Here is a 21,001-nt window from a genome sequence, read left to right on the forward strand (position 1 = left end):
ATGGATTTAATATATGTTGATCATATATCAACTACAGCTTGTTATTTTCCTTGAGTACACCCTTGATACAGAGACATGAACCATATATCAGCCATTCTTTGTGAGCCAAGCTTTCAGAACTTGGGATTCTGAATATTATAGAGTAGAAACCAATGACTAACAATTCTCCTACACAGTTGTATCCAATCTGCTAGCCAAACAAATGACTGATGCCATTCAGGCTTTTGCAGTGAAGTAAGCATCAACGTAATGCTGCCACATATCTACATATGGGATTTACTCATGGTGAATAAGTGAAAGGGTCTAATAAGAAAGATCAATGTAATTTGGATCAAGCTAATTTGAAGGAAAGTAAAGTCTAACCATGCCTCTAGAAATCTTTCCAAGAAGTTGAAAATAAAAAGGGAGCTAGCTGTCCTGCTTCTGAGTCAGCCATCAGAGTTATTGACTAAGGGACCCTTGGTGCTTGTTTTCTTGCAGATGTTTCATTACCCAAACAAGGTAACAGCATCACTAGCACTGATGATGTTATCTAGCCTGGGTAATGAAACATCTGCAAGAAAGCAAACAAGCTTAGAAAGCACAAAGACCCCTTATTTCAATTCCGAACCACAAATATTCTTCTTTATTGATTTATAGATTGACTGATACTTGATAAGGAGAGAAACAAAGCATATTGACAAAGTGTCGGAGTATTGGCTAAGCTACATTTCAAAGGGGGAAAGTTATTTTTAGGGAATTGGATAAATAGGAAATCTGTGCTTCCATAAATCCTAAATTGTTGAGAATGCCTTGGTTACATTTAAGCCATTTCAATGTAGTTTTTCTTCAGAGCTTCCAGGTGAACCTTTTTCATATAAAATGATAACTGATGTCAACTTGCAAAGCATCCATGGCCTGCTCTCAAGTTGCCATAGGCAAGGGGGATGGGAAAGCAAACTTTGCAGCTGCACCAAGGAGCTGGAATCTCAATCAAAACAAGGCACATTCCAACCAAAACACTGAGGTCATCTCCACAGAAACCCACAGTGGCCGGAGTGACTTTTACAACCTATGAAATTGCTTCATTGGGGAATGTGATTGATGACACACATTGGGGGGAGGGAGAAAAAGGGTCCGAGGTAAAGCATGAATTAACTGAGTTCAGAGTTGGCTCCACCTGATCCATGCCAGCATGAAGCTCCTAATAAATAACTGGATTTCTTTTGAAGCTTGGCTTGAGACTCATGATTTAATTAGGGCATCTGTCGGAACCCTGTCAACACATATTTCAGAGGGCATACTTAAATATATCTATGATATCATCTTCATATAAAACATTCAGAATTATTGTGGCAATCCTGTAACGGTATGGTAAATTACACTATCTATATGCAAAACACAAGAAAAAAGTATCAACAGGTTCTGGGAAATTCTAACATTTACAAAAGCACAAATTCTAAAATTTTTAGGAGACAAAAATGCTGAAGAAAAGGACTCTACCCAAATAAAAAAAAACTGTAATAATAACAACAACAAATCAATAAAGATAGAGCAGGTCCAGGCCCCATAGAATTTTGATGGGTGGGAATGAGATAGATAATTGGGATGAATCATAATGATAAGGCAGTATTATAAAGGGGGACTAGCTGTCTAGAACTTTAAACTTTGTTTAGGCTATTCACATGTGATATGGATGAGAAGTGCCTTGATCCTTTCATACCACATATTTATGTAGAAGATCTGAAGAGGAGCTATGTTTGGGTGGTTTGAATGTAACTACTGCATTCTGAGTGATCTAAGACCCTTCTTAATTAGGATAGATTTCTCTTTCAGTCTCACCCTGGAAGAGTGAACGTTCAATGTGAATAACAGTGAATATTGTCAGTGATAAGTAAATGATAACATTGAATATTCTCTTGTACTTTAATGCCTACCATATCTATATACGACTAAAACTCACATGTACATGTCTATTTGTAACCTTCAAACTGGGTGAAATGGTGCATCACAAGGCCACAAATTTTGAATCACCATACTACAAATGGGTTAACTTACAAAATGCTTGCAAAATGTCTCCCTTGAGATTGAAATTTGGCAAAGTTGTGGCCATTTCATGAAATTTTAGTCATTTCTGACTACACTTCTCCAAAACCCATAGATTACATGGTGCAAGACAAGATAGAAAGGGCACACACTGCCTTCTTTTCTAATTCCTTCTAGCTTCTACATGGTGCAAGACAAGATAGAAAGGGCATACACTGCCTTCTTTTCTAATTCCTTCTAGCTCCTACATCCAATTAGCTGATAGCAGCCTGGCAGATGAGTGACAATTGGACCTGAGTCAAAATTTGATTTTTTTTAAAATGGCAGTGGGCAGCAAGAGAATGATGAGGGAATGACTTGAATGTCTGGAGTGAATTATGGCTGGATGGAGGGTGCCAGTAGCTGATGAGTAAGTGTTCTCCCTCCATAAAGTGAGGGAGTCCTTGCCAGGATGGGGAACAAGGGTGCAGTTTTCCTTATGGTTCATGGCTCTCTTTTTCTTCTTCCCCAAGTAAAGCAACATGCAATTCTGAGGATCAGTCTAAGATAAGGAGGAGTAGCTTCACTTGGGCTCTCCTGAGAGTCATGAGGGGAGGGGAAACAGTGTATGTGGAAATAAGGAGGACCAAAAACATTATTTAGCCTAGGAAAATTGGTATCAACAAACTCAATACCATTCAATATTAATAAAAGTAAGTATGGACAGTTGGTTTTTTATTATGGGGGCAGGGGGAAATGAAACAAATCCAGCTTATACATGCTTGCCAGGGAGTAAGAAGTGAAAGTACCTGGCTACCACTGTTTGGATTTGGAAGCAAAGCATATTTGACCTGGTTGATTGTGCCAAGAAATCCTAGAGCTGTGACTAGACTGGGAAATTGGGGAAAAAAACAACAACACGGAAGATGGCAATGACAAGCTACTTCCAAATTCCTGCCAACAACTTATATGGTTGTGCCCAAGTTGTAACTATAGATTGGGCTTGACTCATGGCCACCTTTACAAATTTTAAAGCATGTAAAAAGTAGACTGGAAGTTAAAAAAACAAATCTGGAATGATTGCTATGCATCACTTGCATATCAGACAGTACATTTGGAATTGGGACAGAATTGTTGAACAGATCTCCTGCTCTGAGATTTTGCAGAATGGAAGCAGATGCTGAATCTCATGAACTTTTATCAGATCCAAAACAGCTCTTGTTTTATTCTTATGGTCTTTTTGCCTTGTGAGGAGCCAGGACATGAATTGTATGATGTGAAATTGATCAAATAATTTTTACTGACTAATTTGTTTCTTGTCATGGGCTGTCATACTAGGAGAGCTTAGTGGTGCATACTGCTTTTAAACACAAGACAACAATATAAAGGCAATTATTAGCAGCAATGCACATCTTTGTCAAATGGTGACTTGCTTCAGAGAAGGAGCGATGGCAAAACAAATAGTGAAACCTGCTAGCTTTAATCATTATTTCTCATAGATTATTCACTTTTTTCTCCTGAATTTTTTGTACTTTAGTTCAATCCCTTCCTTTAAAAAAGATGTTTTGTTTGACCTCTGGCATAATACAGAATCATCCTTTCACAAAAATACACTTCTCATGTACCCCTTTAAAGATTACCAGACTTGAGCGACAACACATCCAAAGCAAAAGAAAACATTCAATTATTGAAAATCAATCCTGTCTGAACTTTATGCTCTAGCAACTCCACTTTCATCTTCACTGGATTCCTTCTTTCAGCTCTCCTCATTTTTATCTTCATAAGCAGATTCATTTTATATAAATCAAAAGGACACTCTGGTGGACAATGAAGTGAATTATTTTAGGAATCTTGTCTATCAAGGACTGTTGAGGAAAAAAAAACCCAATATCTTGAATTCATCACAGTGATTTGAATGACTCCATCATTCAGCTAAAAGCAAAAAGGGAAAAATATTGACGCTTTCAGGAATCCAATTTGGATTGAATTGCTCTGTTCACTGGCAGCAGAAATCCAGCTGCAACACATGTCGGTATCTAATCCAATGCACAACTATTTAGCATAATGGTTGGTGAAGTGTGTTGTTGGAAGACTTCTATTAGGCATTTATAGTTAATTGCCTTGGCATCTCGTGGATGTTTCCAAAGGTCTTTTTTGTGCATCTTATCAGTTAAGATGTGTCACTTAAAGGCAAAACTTCAGAAATCATGCAGGAATGATTACAACATCTTCTGGATGGACAAGCAGAGAATAATTAGCCCACGTAGCTAAGTTTTTTGTCTAGACTTAAATATCTAATATTTACAGTTCAGTTTAGGTGTTATTTTATCTAAAGCAGGGGTTGTCAACCTTTTGGACCTCAGGGACCACCAAACTCATAATTTTAAATCCCACAGACCAGAGATCCTGGGAAAAAACCCCAATAAGTCTGCAGGAAAATTCCCCACCCTGTTTTCCTACCAATCAATCATTCTTTATTTGGGGTCACAGGATACTGTCTCCAGCTCCATTCTCAGGTGGAGAGAGAGAAAGAGAGACTTTTGACTTCATGCAAGGAAAGTAGCAGAAGCAGCAGAAGTCTTTCTTTCTCTCCCCCAAACTCCACCAGAAATGAGTCTTTGCCAGCGCAGCTCTTGGAGCAGGATGCCTTGTACGGTCCCAAAGACTCATTGCTGCTTTCCTTGCATACAGCCAAAAGTAGAAGAAGAAAGAAGCAGAAAGAAGCAGCCCAGTGGCCAGGGGAGGTGAGTGGGATGAGTGGGGCAAGTTCCCCCCTTCCCCCTTTCCCCCCTCCCATCACTATCTCATGTTGTTCACAATGCAAGAGACACAAGCCTTGTGTTCTCACAGGCCATATGGGCGGCACAGCCTTGTTTCCTGAGCAGCCTGGATTAATTACTTTCGGGGGTGCTTTAGAGGTGACATTTCTCTGCAGATCACCAACATTTTCTCGCAGACCACCAGTGGTCCCCGGCCCACTGGTTGGCAACCACTGATCTAAAGTGTTCACCTTATGAACACTTTCAATAAACCCTGTCCCCATTAACGTTCATGTAGCATTGGTCCCCTATGATCTCAGCATTTTCCTGGCTTCCATGTGAACCAGAACTCGGATAATGCAGAATCCTGGCCCATAGAGAAGTCAAGATGCATGCACTGAAATAATAAAGGCTTCTGTTCTGAAGACATCCATGCTAAATAGGGTCATGTGATAAGGGTTATAGATAACATAATGCCTGAATGGAAATGTTGATTAACTTAATTCTTGAACATGTAGTATAGTCATTCAACTAAGCCATATTTTCTTCCCTGCTTTAGATCACATAAATGCAGAAAATGTCTTATTGTTAAAGCTTCAATACTCTAATTTTATCTGGATTCTTAGTCATTTATATTTTTCTAAGATCAAATTCTTATTTACCTTTTTGTTATTTATTTCTGTTTCTCTAAATTCTTAAGCTTCTGCTTAAAACTTTCTTTCTGAAGGCAGATTCACCTGACGTTTTTAAATCTATCATTCTAAAAGTCTCTAATACCTTAAAAGTAGTTAGTGAGTAATCTCTGAAAGTAATTGGAATGTGAGCTTAGTGAGCTTAGTGTCCTTTAAAAGTTTTTGCTGCGATATGAACAAGATTGCTAATTCCATCATCTTGCAGTTCTCAAATCTGTGGAAAACAACTGTTTTTTGGTCTCCTTATAAGCAACAGCCATCTGGACCACATATGGGTGGTCTGGTCTATTCTCCTTATTGAGACACCTTCCAAGGAGCCAGTCTACCAGTTCCTTGAACTTTGCCACAGTCATTTGTTCTGCTTTCACAAAGCCATCTTCAGTTTGCCAAGTCACACACACCAACCATTTTCAAGAAAAATATCAGGATGTTGTGATTGGAAGGACCAATCCTGTTAGGAACTTTGAATCTGATGACTGTTAGATCGTGGATTGACGTCAGAACCAGGAAACGTTAATCTGATGGGCAAGCCAGTTAATTAGCACGTTGCCTTTCGCCAGGAACGAAATGACTGTTTGAATTTCAAAAGGGAGTCCTAACAGTTTTGCTTGCAGTTTTGAATGAGAACGTTACTCCCGTTAGTTTGATTTGATTGTGAAATGACTGTTTGAATTTCAAAAGGCAGTCCTAACAGTTTTGCTTGCAGTTTTGAATGAGAACGTTACTCCCTTTAGTTTGATTTGATTGTGAAATGACTGTTTGAATTTCAAAAGGGAGTCCTAACAGTTTTGCTTGCAGTTTTGAATGAGAACGTTACTCCCTTTAGTTTGATTTGCAGGACCGGCCTGAACCTTCAACCCCCTCTGCCTCTCAATCAGGTTATCAGCCGGGAACGGCTGACAATGAGGAACTTATGGAGACTTCAGGTGAAGATAATAATTTAGATGATTGCTGGGTGGATGTCAGAAGCAGGCGTCTCCTTACGAGAAGAAACCAACGGGAGCACAGGAGGAGGGCAGATCAGTAATTAGACTAATTAGCTGCTGCTCTATAAAGGGAGAGAGATGACTTTGCACTTTGTCCGGAACAAAGTGTTTGTTTGCAAGGAGAACCGAAGATTTTGGCTTGGAGGATTTAAACCTGAAATATCTTGTTGGGACTTGGATTTAATTCGTTGGAACTATTAACTTGGACTATCTTGTGGAGGCTATCTACAGCTGTTATCAGTGAAGATTCCTGTTTGCTGCCTTTATTTGCGAGGACTGCTGCTTTCAGCCTTATCTGTTTATTTTGGAAGGTGGGACATAACATCAGGAACTATTTTGAATTTTGAAATCTCATTGGTAGTAAATAAGAAAAAAATATAGAATGAATTTAAAGGTGTTATTAAGAATGAATGTGAAAAGAGACTGCAAAAATAGTACTCTTGTCATTACCAAGCCAGAAGGTTTAGGGTATTGTGGAATATCCTCAGAGATATGGCAAATAATAGAAGAAGAGTCTAACCAAACTCTGCCTACAAAACTGGAGAACAACACAGTGGCCAATAGACTGGAAGAGGTAAAAAGCTCACAGCCCTGCTATTTATATGCAGGTAAAGATTCTCATGTGCTAACAATGGCCAGGACTGCAAGGAATATAAATCCTTCCATTGCCCACCATTCAGTCAGAACTGAAGAAGCTGCTTGGCTGAAAATTGAGATGTCATCAAGGAAAAACAAATAAAATCCAATTGCTTCTTGAAAAAGCACTTTTGGGATTTACAACTTATTGAATTCTCCTCTAGAATGGACCTGAGCCTAAGGTGAAATGTCCAACTTTTTCTCCCATTGTCTCCCATTAGACCCCTCCATATAACTTTGCTTTATTCATATGGTTCGTAATATGATCAGTGCTAGCAGTGAGAAGAGCAAAAGAAAGGATTACTCTTATCTTCGTTATCTATCTAGTCAGCATGTTGTATTAGATTATTGACTAGGAACCATGCCACACATTCTAATCATCATTGATAAAGGGAGTATGTAGCGTAATTCTGGGAAACAAAGTCCCTTTTTTGTGGGGTGGGGTGTTAAAATTGCTGAATCCATGTATCTTAATTGTGGTGTCAAGAAATACATAAGGCAGCTTTCCACAGTGATATGCAGGAACTATATTACTGACACTTAGATAAGAAAGCATATTTTAGTAAGCATATTTATGAAGTAGAATTACGATAAAAAATATGACATATTTTCTCTCATAAGAAAAAAAATCCTAAAATAATATCTGTTATGTCCTTGGGACTGGTTGGAGTCCCCAACCAGGTCCGCTGTTTGAGCGGGAGCACCAGCCGCTTCCATTGGCTGGCACCGTTTGACAGCCGGCTATAAAAGGTGGCTGTCGAGCAGTGCCAGTTCCGTTGCCGCCAGCTAGCCTGCCTAGCGAGAAGGCAGACGCGGCAACCCTTTATTCATTGCAATAAAGCCTTTTACGTTTCACTCTGGTCCAGCCTCGATCCTCCGCCGCTCTACAACACTGGTGACGAGGGCGGGATGCGATCAGAGGCTACCAGTAGTGTGATTCCGAAGAGCTGTAGTCACTAGAGCGAAGTCACGGGCGCTGAAGCCGCAGCCGCCGGCGCTCACAAGGGCGCGAAATTCAAAAGCCTCCGTAGCCGGAGAGACAGACACCGCCTGATAAGCGCAGCCGCAAGCGCTCTTCTAAGAGCGCGAATTTTGAATCAAGACTGAAGGGACGAGCCCTGCCATTTCCAAAATGAATGCCAATCCGACATTCCCGCCATTCAAGCCAGCCGAGGAAACGTGGGACTCATACAAAAACCGTTTCAGCTACTTCCTCGATGCCATCGGTTTAACAGATGCTGCTGAGCATAGGAAAAAATCCTACTTCCTCAGCTACTGTGGGGCTGTGGTTTTTGACACCGCTACAGCACTAGTTGCTCCTCGCACTATCAGGAGCATTCCATGGGATGAACTCCAAGAGATCCTCTCCAACCACTACTCACCTAAGCCATCCCAGATAGCCAGGAGATATGCTTTCCGAACCAGAAAACAGGCTGAGGGAGAGTCAATTAATGAGTATGTGGCAGCTCTGAGGACAGCTGCCTTACAGTGTGGTTTCAGAGACTACCTAGAAGACATGTTATTAGACCAGATCGTCTGTGGGGTTAGAGACCTTAGACTTCAAAGACGTTTGCTAGCAAAAAAGGACTTAAACCTAGCTTTAGCCATGGAGGAAGCCCAAGCTGCTGAGCTCTCTGCCCAATCAGCAGCTGAAATTCAAGGAACTCCTGTAAAACCCAGCAGTTCCACCATCCATTCTGAGGAAGTTTTCCTTGAAGAAGACCCCATAGACTCAACAGACATTAACCGCCTTAAGCAACAAAAGCCTTCACAGGTAGGAGCAAGGCAGAGAAGCAACTTCACCCCCAAGCAACCTCCCATTTGCCTAGCTTGCGGGGGCTCCCACTCTAGGGCATCCTGCAGGTTTAAGAACGCCACGTGCCTGAATTGTCAAAAGAAAGGCCACCTCGCTAGAATCTGCCAAGCAGGGCGAACCTTTCCTCATAGACCTCCACCACCTACTACTTTCCAAAGGCAAGTGGAGGACTGCTATACCTGCTACCACGCTAACCAAACTTCCCAGACTCCTAATAAAATCAGTATTTCTGTTTCTTTAGAAGGTAAGCCCTGCAGGATGGAAGTAGACATGGGATCTGCACTTTCAATCATCTCCTGGGAAACCCTAAAGAAGATTCATCCCAGATTTGCGAAGAAGAAGCTGCAGAGATGCCACCTGACACTGTGGGACTACCAGGGCAAGAACATCCCTGTCCTCAGGAAAGGCAAGTTTTTAGTTCAATTCCAAGCCTTTAAAGGCCATTTGCCTTTGGTGGTTGTTAATGGTGCCCTCCCCAGTCTGTTGGGGCTAGATTGGTTCCCCTCCCTCGGCCTTAGTGTAACTGGGATCCATGCTGTCTCAACTTCTGACGTAGACGCCCTATTCTCAGATTACTCTGATGTTTTTAGCAGCGAGCTGGGTTGTTATTCTGGCACCCCCATCTCCTTCTCTGTGGACCCCCAGGCAATTCCTCTTCGCCTTAAGCCACGCAGAGTGCCTTTTGCCATCCGTCCCAAGTTAGATTTAGAATTAGATAAGTTACTAAAGCAAGGGGTGTTAGAACCAACTGACTTTGCCAAATGGGAGACCCCCATAGTCACCCCACTCAAGAAGGATGGCAGTTTAAGAATCTGCGCAGACTATAAAACCACCCTCAACCGTTATCTGCAGGTCAGTGCCTACCCTGTTCCTGTTATTCAACACCTGTTACACACCTTCGAACCCGGCACCATCTTTGCCAAATTAGATATGTCCCAGGCATACCAACAGTTCCCTGTGGATGATCAGACAGCTGAGTTACAAACCATAGTCACACATAGAGGGGCATTCAAGTGCAAACGCCTCCAATTCAGCGTAAGTGTAGCCCCGGGTATATTCCAATCCCTCATGGAAAGGATTCTCCAAGGTCTCCCAGGGGTTGTCCCTTACTTCGATGACATTTTAGTCTCAGCAATTGACAGACCTCAGCTCATACAGAGGGTCAGAGCAGTCCTAGAGAAGTTTAGGCAGCATGGCCTCAAACTTAAAAGGGAGAAGTGCGCCATCGCCACTAGGCAAGTGGACTTTCTGGGGTATAGGATAGACACCTCTGGCATTCACCCAGTCGAATCCAAAGTAAAGGCTATCCATGAGGCGCCTACATCAACTAACAAGACGGAGCTCCAAGCCTTTCTGGGGCTACTAAACTTTTACGCCTCATTTCTCCCGCACAAAGCATCTATTGCTGAACCCTTACACAGACTGTTAGACAAAGAATCCCCCTGGCATTGGGGACCCAAAGAAGCCCACGCCTTCAAGTCAGTCAAATCCTTACTCACATCTGATGCAGTCTTAATCCAATTTGATCAACGACTTCCCCTGGTCCTAGCTGCTGATGCATCCCCCTTTGGGATTGGGGCTGTTCTGAGCCACAGGCTTCCCAACGGTTCCGAGGCACCAATCGCATTCTTCTCTAGGACCTTCTCTACTGCAGAAAGGAACTACAGCCAAATTGATAAGGAGGCCTTGGCTGCAGTAGCTGCAGTAAAAAAGTTTCATGAATTTTTGTTTGGGCACCATTTTGAACTTATAACTGACCATAAACCACTCCTGGGGCTGTTATCAGGGGATAAGCAAACCCCACAGGTACTATCACCTAGAATGACCAGGTGGACTTTGTTCCTGGCCGCTTATTCATTCAAGTTGGTGCATCGCCCTGGAAAAAACTTGAGTCACGCCGATGCCCTTAGTCGCTGCCCCCTACCAGTCCCAGTCGAAGACCCAGCACCTGTTCATGCCATTTTTGAAGTTAACGAACTTAAATTGCCGGTTACAGCCGAGGACATTGCTGCGCACTCAAAAAAAAGACAGAATAATTGCCCAAGTTATGGACTGGGTGGGAAGGGGGTGGCCGGAAACACAATACACCGCTGACTTTGCTCCTTTCAAAACCCGTAAGCAGGAATTGTCGAAACTACAAGGATGTCTGTTGTGGGGGACAAGGGTAGTCATCCCAGCCACTCTTCGTGAACCCATCCTGAAGGTACTTCACGAGGGCCACCCGGGCATCGTAAGGATGAAGGCTCTGGCCCGCAGCTACGTTTGGTGGCCTGGCATGGATGCCCAAATCTCCAACTGGGTAAGCTCATGCCAACCTTGCCAAGAAACCAGGGCTGCCCCACCAGCAGCCACGCCTACCAAGTGGGAGAGTGCTAGTGGTCCTTGGTCTCGCCTGCACATCGACCTGGCTGGACCAGTACATGGCAGGACCTTCTTGGTTGTAGTAGACTCTTATTCCAAATGGATAGACTTGGCCCTACTACCCTCGACAACCACTCAAGCAATTGTTAAGGCCCTGACCCGCTTCTTCATTACCCATGGGCTCCCTGACACACTGGTGTCTGACAATGGCCCCCAGTTCACGTCATGTGAGTTTAGCATGTACGTTGCCAACTTGGGCATCAGACACATCCTTACAGCCCCCTTTCACCCCGCTAGTAACGGGATGGCTGAGAGGGCAGTCAGGTCAGCAAAAGAGGCACTTGCCAGGTTTGGCCAGGAAAACTGGCATTCCAAACTGTCACGTTACCTCCTGAGCCAACATACGACGCCATGCACCGCTACAAATAAATCCCCTGCCGAGCTCTTGATGGGGAGATGCCTTAGGACCACCCTGGACAGGCTGCACCCCCACTACCGCCCGGACACCCCTTTAGGATCTGACAGTTTGGTCAGGGACTTTGCCTTGCATGACCTGGTGTACGCCAGGAATTATGCAGGGGATCCTCTGTGGGTACCAGGTCAAGTTGTGTCAGTCACAGGTCCTAGATCCTACAGGGTCCTCCTGGAAGATGGACGCCTGTGGCGTAGACACGTGGACCAGCTCGGAAGGCGATGGAGAAGCACAACTGATACCAACCCAGCCCAACCTCCTAGCACCGAGGACTCCCTGCCGGTACCAGCCTACCCAGTCGGGAGCTCCCTGCAGGATCCGATCTACCCCATCGACCAGGAGAGCTTGCTGGAGGGCCCGAGCTGTCAACAAAGGACACCGAACCAACAGCCAAGCGAACCTGTCTGCCGGCCGGACCAAGCGACTCGCCAAGGTCAGCCCGAACATGGGGACTTACCTAATCCACAGAGCACCACACCTGACCGAACCCACTTCCCAACAACCTACGAGATGATTCCTGGGGGCAAGGACTTGACGCCAGCCAGCAGCTTGCCCGGGTTGCGACGTTCTGGCCGCCAGCGCAGACAACCAACTTACCTGAAGGACTACGCATGCTCCCAGCTGGGGGAAAGGAGTGTTATGTCCTTGGGACTGGTTGGAGTCCCCAACCAGGTCCGCTGTTTGAGCGGGAGCACCAGCCGCTTCCATTGGCTGGCACCGTTTGACAGCCGGCTATAAAAGGCGGCTGTCGAGCAGTGCCAGTTCCGTTGCCGCCAGCTAGCCTGCCTAGCGAGAAGGCAGACGCGGCAACCCTTTATTCATTGCAATAAAGCCTTTTACGTTTCACTCTGGTCCAGCCTCGTTCCTCCGCCGCTCTACAACAATATCCTTTCTTATGACAATATTTCAAAAGTACTAAGAAATGGAATAAAAATATTATTCTGTTCCAGTTGAGAGCAATAAGTATTATCTACAAGAAGTATTTGGATTCCTAATATCTTTACTTTACTTAGCAAATCAGATTATTCTATCACATACAATCATGCCCTGGTTCATATCCTTATTTTAATTTAGGACATTTCTAAATCTCACTGGCTACTTGATTTTATCCTGCTGCTTTTGTGATCCTTTATTGATGAGAATTGCCTCCTCAGCATCTCTGAGCACATGGCAAATGGTAGGAATAAAAATAAGAAGAGGAAGTTCATGTAATTTTTCAGGCCTCTAAATCTCCTGGTCCCATCTCTGTGAATAAGAATTTACTACTGCCATATGTATCAGAATGTTAGAAACACAGTGCAATATCTACAACATTAGGAATGTTAAGAATGCAATTAAATTCAAATATGGAATATGTTTCACAATCACTATAAGTTTGCCTTCTGTTTTGTTTGAAATTGACCTACTGTAGTATAATTCTCAGCTTCTTTGTCCACTGCTATAAGAAAACGATTGATGCCCTCCAGAATGGCAAAAAGAGAATATTAACCACAGGGTTCAACCCTCTGGCCAAGAAACTCCTTGGCAATATGCTTAAACTGAAATTAGTTGACTACACACTGTGTTTCAGGCATTTCTGTACAGTCTAATGCAATCATGTTGTAACTGTATTATTCATTCTTTGCCTGACTGGGATTCTGAAAGACAAATTCAAAGCCACATTCAAGAATTGTCCATAGATCATTGAGATATCAGTTTTCCTATGTTTAGTTTCCTCATTGTTTTGCTTAAAAACTATTTTTAGTTTACCTATGAAATGTTTTAGTGTTTTCTGTTTTGTCATAAAATTTCCATTATGATATAAAGTTCCTGAAAAATATACAATAATTAAATTGATTATTTTTGTTTCTTCACTGAAGCCTTTTCACCATAGTTTAACTAAGGTCCTCTGCTATATGTGAACCAGAAGGAAACAAATGTTGCATAGTTTTTGCTATTGTCTTTGTTAGCTTTAATTGACTTTCTTCTAGATTACATTCAGTAGAATGAAAGTATGTTCGTATCTGGTGTATATCTGGTTTCTCCATCCCCATTCTTTATGTTCAACAGGTAGTGGAAATACCATCTGCCAATCACATATTTTTGTTCTGTTTACTAGAGGTGGAGAAAGTCCACAGGAAGCTAGATGATAGATGATAGATATTTGGATACTACAAAAACTCCAGCCATAGTGCAAGGTCTATGTATTTTCTGATACGTACAAGCCACAGAGAAAATTTATCTTCATAATATGAAACTGAAATATAATAGTCCCACTATATTCAAGAGTCAATACCTGGGGAGAGAGAAGAACAACCAGATCTTTAAAATAGTTCCGCAGTCTATTATAAATAGCCATTTCAATTTCTCAATAATATTTGGGTACAGAGAAACTGAATGTAAACCTTTGGGAGGGGGTTGTCTAGAGAAACTCTAGAAATTCTCTAACAATTTCTCTTGCATAATGGACAAATAGAACAAGTAGTAGTAGTAAAAGATACTCATCGTATCTTTTCATAAAACTAAGTTGAAGTGGTGGAAAATAGGGAAGCTGAATAGCAGTGAAAAGGCAGGATATGCACACACAACCATTGATCATTCTTTTATGCAAGTAGAAATTCCCTTCTTTCTAAAAATTTCAAATACCTGTTCCCTTTCATTATATTTGTAGGAAAATATGCACACACCACACATAAGGCAATTTCTTTGTCCATTACTAGTATCTTAAAGGAAAAAGAGTCCAACATTAATAAAATCCTTAAGGGTACTTTATTGTATTATGTTAAAATATGCACTTATACTTATCTCACTTTAGGATGATGAAAGTGTCTCCCTGCACCAACTTTTTGTTTATTCACCTATCTAGTAATAATGCAGTTTGGCTTTCTGTAACCTGGTATGTATAGAGGCTAAAACTTATAGAATTCCCAGACACAATACTTACAGTCACAATAAAATTTTCAGTGCTTTAGATTTAAAAAACCTTCCACTTTTATGACCCTGTATTCTGTTAATTTAGGGTGACTGAGTGGAGCTGAGCCTTTAACAGACCAGATGCCCTTATTGATCAGATGCCATGCTGAGTTTGCAGCAGATATTTTTTCTTTGTGCACTAGGAAAGAAACATCTGCTGCTACCTAGAATTGATCTCTCAACCTTCTGAGTAGAAGGTGCCTTCACCACTAGACCATCATATTCTTTAGACTGCTATAGATCACTGTAAAATCACATGGTAATCAGAAAATTAGAAAAACCTCAGTTAACTCAACATCTCAACTTTAGGGAAAAATAGGTACAGATTCTTTTTTCCTAACTTCCAATGTCTTTTGAAAAAGCAAATGTGTCCTAAAGGTTCTTTATGGGTATATATGTAGTACATTAAAATATTTTAAGCTGATGTTTACCATTGTCCATATTCAGAGTATCACTTTGGAAAAGTGGCTGTACTTTACATCACTTCAATTATATCTAGATCTCTTTGGTATAGAGAAGATGGGAGGAAATGATGGAGGAAATGTATTCAGGATGATGTTAATGTTATTAGACACCTTCATTATAATGTATGATGAAGCATGTAAGTGAAATTTCCTTGGACCCATGGGTAACATACTGATTTTGGCAAACATTAAAGTTTCCATTTGATACTTAAACAAAATCTAATTTGACTTCAGCAGAATATTTTACAGTAATTAGATATGTTTCTGCTTTATTGATTTTTAAGATGAATATACACATGTAGGGAATTCTAAACCTCCCACCTCAAGGAAATCAAGTTTCCTGCTTTGCTAGATTTCCTCCAGTTAAATCTCCCTTTCCTAATATGCCAATCGTTACACTAGAAAATAAGTAAACACATATTGGTAAAAGGTGTACGGAGTAAAATAATAATTAGAGTGAGCAGTATTAGATGTTTTTAATGAGAATTTGCCTTGGAATACATAAGGTGATCATTTGCATCAGTTTTAACGAACAACTTTTCTCTCTTTGTTTTAAAAATTAATTATTACCAATACTTGTTGTCATTATGCATGCATTCCTATTACCTCTAATAGACACGAAGACATGCAAACACACTCTTTTTATTGCTATCATTATGAAAGTTGACCACATATCTAGCACACAAACAACATGTTAACCTCCTACAAAGAGGTCTATCTACTTGCAGATAAGAAGCTGCATGTTTTGTATGATCATTCCAGCAAGTAGTAGACAGAAGCAGACAAAGCAGAAGCAGGAGGAGGAGGAGGAGGAGGAGAAGGAGAAGGAGAAGGAGAAGGAGAAGGAGAAGGAGAAGAAGAAGAAGAAGAAGAAGAAGAAGAAGAAGAAGAAGAAGAAGAAGAAGAAGAAGAAGAAGAAGAAGAAGAAGAAGAAGAAGAAGAAGAAGAAGAAGAAGAAGAAGAAGAAGAAGAAGAAGAAGAAGAAGAAGAAGAAACAACTAAAACAACAACTTTGGGCCAGTATTAGTAACGTGACATCTTTAAAAAGCTGCAATAAATCATTTTGCTCTCTACATTTAATTAAGATATTAGTATAACCTTTTGAACCCTTTGTAAATTTCTCTTGGACAGGGGACTTTATGACTATACATATTCCAAGGGGTCTTTCAGTATGCTGAACAGCTAAATGAAGTTTCCCTGTGCAGAATTGCCACAAAATGAAATTCTGAACCCACATTTATGAGATTATGCTGTTTTACTTTGCATGCAGCTGGACACAAAAAACCTTTTAGTGTGATTTCTCTTTTTTAAGAAAAGAAAATGTGGAAATAATTAGACTGAATCATATATTTATTTGGTAACAGCCTGATGAACTGGACTTTAATCTGATTAGTATATTATGTGATAATTTAAACTTCATTATCCTTATAAGGACAGAAAGAAGAGGTAAGTAACATGAGGTAATCAACAAAAAAAGAGATACTGGAAGAAGTGACAAAAAAAGTTTCAAACATGCTTAAAAAGGTAATTATCTATAGATGCACAAAATATTGAAAATAAAAATCATTGGGGGAATGTTTAGCAGTGAACTATCCTTTTCAAAATAAACAGATATTTTGCCCCTGGACTATTTCTTCCAACTGAAATATATCAGTTGGAAGTTGTTAAAAAAAACTTATAAAATTTTTGAATACTTTCACAATTAGCATTAAGACCCAATAGGGGCAACAACTGAGGGCAACAATTTATCCATGGACCTTCAATTGCTGATAGATCTTATATCTTCAAAAGAAATTGGAAGAAAATAGATACAGAAGTAATCTGGTGTTTATTCACTGCAACAAGAATTCTAAAATAAATATAGTGTACAGTTTAAAAAGGTTAATCAGGAACAGCCTATTTCTCTAAACAACTTCTTCTCCATTTCAATGTACAAGAAAACAAACAAGAAGCCAATTACTTTGAATTGTATAAGGAAAGAGTGGGCAATTAATTTTCCCAAGGGGCCACATGAAGAACATGGGGCTGTTGTAGAGAACCAAACCAAAAGGTTGCATGCCAAAAGTGCATGCACGTGTGCATGTGTGTACTCCTGCACCTGCACTGTGCACCTCTGTGCGTGCGCACCTAACCCCCCGCATGCTGCATGCCTCAGCATATGCGCACACCTCTCCCACATGCACGCCTCCCCCGGCGCATGCATGGCAGATAACTGACAATCAGCTGCCTGGCAGGGGGCGCATGCACATGCACACTGGGGCTCTTCCAGGAAACCTCTCGCATGATGCCAGAAGTGGCTCACATGCCGCATGCCTCAGCGTATGCGCACACCCCACATGCACGCCTCCTCCTGCACATGCACAGCAGATACCTGACAATCAGCTGCCTGGCAGGGGGTGCATGCATATGCACAATGAGGCTCTTCCAGGCAATCTCTTGCATGCTGGCAGAAGTGGCTCTGCGTGCCATGTCTGGCACATGTGCCATAGGTTCGCCATCACAGAGGTATACATTTGAAAGTAAGTACTAGTTGGAATTCTTTCCATCAGCTTAACTTTCTTTCCCAATACTGCTTAGTAATTATGGCTGAGAGAAACTTATTTCTTGATTATTCATTTCTGGTCTCAACTGCTGCCAGAGAAATCTCATTGAATGTTTATGTGAAACAAATGCATGGAAGGTGAAGATGTGCTTACGCTTAATTTACACAATATGAGAAATTTGTTGGTAGGTAAAAAAAAGATAACCAGAAACGATCTGTTTTTGATGAAACTGCTGTTGATGAGACTTCATTCCTTTTGAAGGAGCATTTTTATATACAGCTGTAGTTAGTATACCAACTGCAGCCCTTACTAGGGGATGCGGTGGCACAAGGCTTGATGACTTTGGATGTGCTGGGCAATTATTAGCATTCTGGTGGTTTGAGTCCAGCTCCACAGGTCAGAGTGAGCTCATATCTCTTGCCCCTAATTTCTGCCCACCTAAGCAGTTCAAAAGCATTGTTTGTGACTAGACAGATAGGTATGGACGTTTCAGTGGTGGGAAACTGCTAGCTGCATTCTGCCCAGAGCATTGGAAGCAGCACTGGATTTGCCTGGAGACAATCTGCAGAGGAGTAGTAAGGAAAGTCTGGATTAGCCAATTTCTTCCGATAATACTGCAAATATGAAGCTAGTTCATCCTCTTGTGGAACACCGGTACAACACATGGTCTAGTGACTGTCAGCTACCAAGGAATTCTACTGTGTGCATAACTTTGTTTCCTCCCTGGTGTTGTACACAAACAAACAAACAAACAAAATTACTAGACTCTTACTCTGTATTTGAAAATGTGACAGTAGATGTATGGTAGGCTAGTGTGCACTTTAAAGATCATGTATATCTTCACTGTCTTCTCGCTGGTTTCTGAATTCATTGAACACTGACTTACTGGAGTTTCTCCTCTTGTGTAAGCCTACCCATAAAATATGTTCTTTGACAGATGCTGTGGTGTATATCTTGTCATCAAGAAGGGCTGGATTGTAGATACAAGAGATAAAACATCTCCTCTGACAGCAGAGGACAGTACTATAAAATTTGGAACATTGGATATCGTTTTATCTCAATCTTACCCAAATTTTAGACATATAGTAAAACTGCACTATTTTAATGGTCTCTAAAAGCTCTCTTCAATTTTGTTTTTCATTTGTTTTTAAATATATGTTCTCCCCTTTGTTTTATTGTGAATTTAAGGTAGTTTTAGACTTTATAATTTTAGAATGCTAACAGAGCTTTAATGTGCAGAATAGTTATTTACTTACATAATTTATGAATACTGCTAATACTATTATTTTTCTATGACTAATACTATTATTGTATTACTTATTGTTATGGTAATTATATTATTATATAATTTGCTTATATTTTATTGTTTGCTTCTATCAATACAAGAGAAATGATTTCAGTGCAAGGGGAAAGGAGCAATTTTTTTAAAGGCCTAGCAAATTGATGTTTGATAATTGATAACCATTACTTACTGACTACATTGTTTAGCAACTCTTTAAAATTATAATGATAATTATGATGTTCTAAAGGTATATAAGTAAAACTATATTAGAACTTGGATAAGAAGTGAAACATCTTCAAGGAAAAAAACCAAGAAAGCCCAATAGCCTTATGAAAAAAGTAACTTTCAGACAAAGTTATAGAGCCTGGGTGCAGCAGTGGCTAGAATGCAGTATTCCAGGCTAACTCTGGCCACTGCCATGAGTTCGATCCTGACCAGCTCAAGGTTGACTTGGCCTTCCATACTTCCAAGGTCAGTAAAATGAGGACCCAGATTGTTGGAGGCAATATGTTAACATTTGCAAATTGCTCAGAGTACTGTAAAGCACTATGGAGTGGTATATACATCTAAGTGCTATTGCTATTAATGGACAATGCAAAAGTAAAATCAAAGGTTGCGGTCTAGTGATGTTTAATGGCTGTGGTGACTCATTTAACAACCAAATGGGAAGTCACAAGTCTGCTGATGGAGTTGCCTGTCACAAGTATAATCATAAGCAAGAATTGACTTTTTAAATTCTTAGTATTTTGAGAACACCTGTTTCACTATAAGGATTGAAAAGTAACAAACATCTGTTTCTTAATTATTCCTACTTTGCAGGACAGCGGCAGACAATTATATTAGAAAATATTAAGCAAGAGCCTCTATTCTGTTCCTGCCTGAGGTGAAGAAAGTGGCAACATATGATGATTGTTATATGTTATGTGTAGCTGTCTTCCTTTTCAAGGTAATTCTTATCTGCATATTGATTTAAAAACAGCAGTGATTTTTTTTTGTTCCCTTGGGAGAAAAGAGAGGCATTTTATTTACAATGCTGTTTAGACAATCTCTGTTGAAATAATTCTTTTTCACTGTTTTGAACAGATGCCTGGCATGCACCTGGGATATGGGAGGGTGCCCATGTTTTTTGGCTCTTAACTTCTCTCTCTATCAATATCATTCACTGAAGGACTCTAAGAATAGGACAATATAATACATTATTATTTGCTTTTTGAAAACTTTCTCATTCTCTATCATACAGTTTCATAATCTCTAAGTCAGAAGTATAACGATTTGGTTCAGTTAAATAATGACAATAAGAGTTGCTGATTGAATGATAGAAGGGTCAGAGCCAAAATGAATAGAAAAGCTTTCTTTCTCTCTGCTGCAAACCAAATTCTTTTCTTATTCCCATTTTCTGAAAGTCTATTTTCCCACATCTGTCTCCAAATTCTAAACATTAAAAAGAACCTTGAACCAATTCATATCAGACCATGTATATGGTGTGGCTTTTCCCCCCACACACATACAGATTTGGTCTATGATGATTATATAGCTATGATTTATTCCATTACCTCAATGTGAAATAGACTAAAATGTTTAGAAGCAATGATTTGATAGTTAACATTGCCTTTTTCCGCAAAGACATTAAGTATATGGTACAGTAAATGTCAAGAATCTAGTGACTGGAGACTTCTACTAGTGAGTTTTTGAATATTTTGGACAGAATATTGGTAATAAACAAGCACATTTCTTTCCCATCATTTATGCAAAGAATATGACATTTATCAGCTCCTGCTTATAAATGTCATCAATAAAGTTCATGATACAAGTAATAGTTATGGCAGCCCAGTGCAATCTTTGTTCTATATAGTGTTGAAAATACGCAGCATACATTGAGAAGTTCAACTTTCTTATTACTTACTTTGAGAACATTTCAATTTCTTTTTGATTTATAGCAAAGTAATAGTGCAAAATAAGTGCTATAATTTTACAGAGGCTTATTTTTCATAGAGTCCTTCCTATTTTCACAGAAGCTTTCAGAAGCATTTCCTT

Source organism: Pseudonaja textilis, chromosome 3 (assembly GCF_049901715.1).
Source record: "Pseudonaja textilis isolate UNSWEBS1 chromosome 3, rPseTex1.2, whole genome shotgun sequence".
Taxonomy (NCBI): domain Eukaryota; kingdom Metazoa; phylum Chordata; class Lepidosauria; order Squamata; family Elapidae; genus Pseudonaja; species Pseudonaja textilis.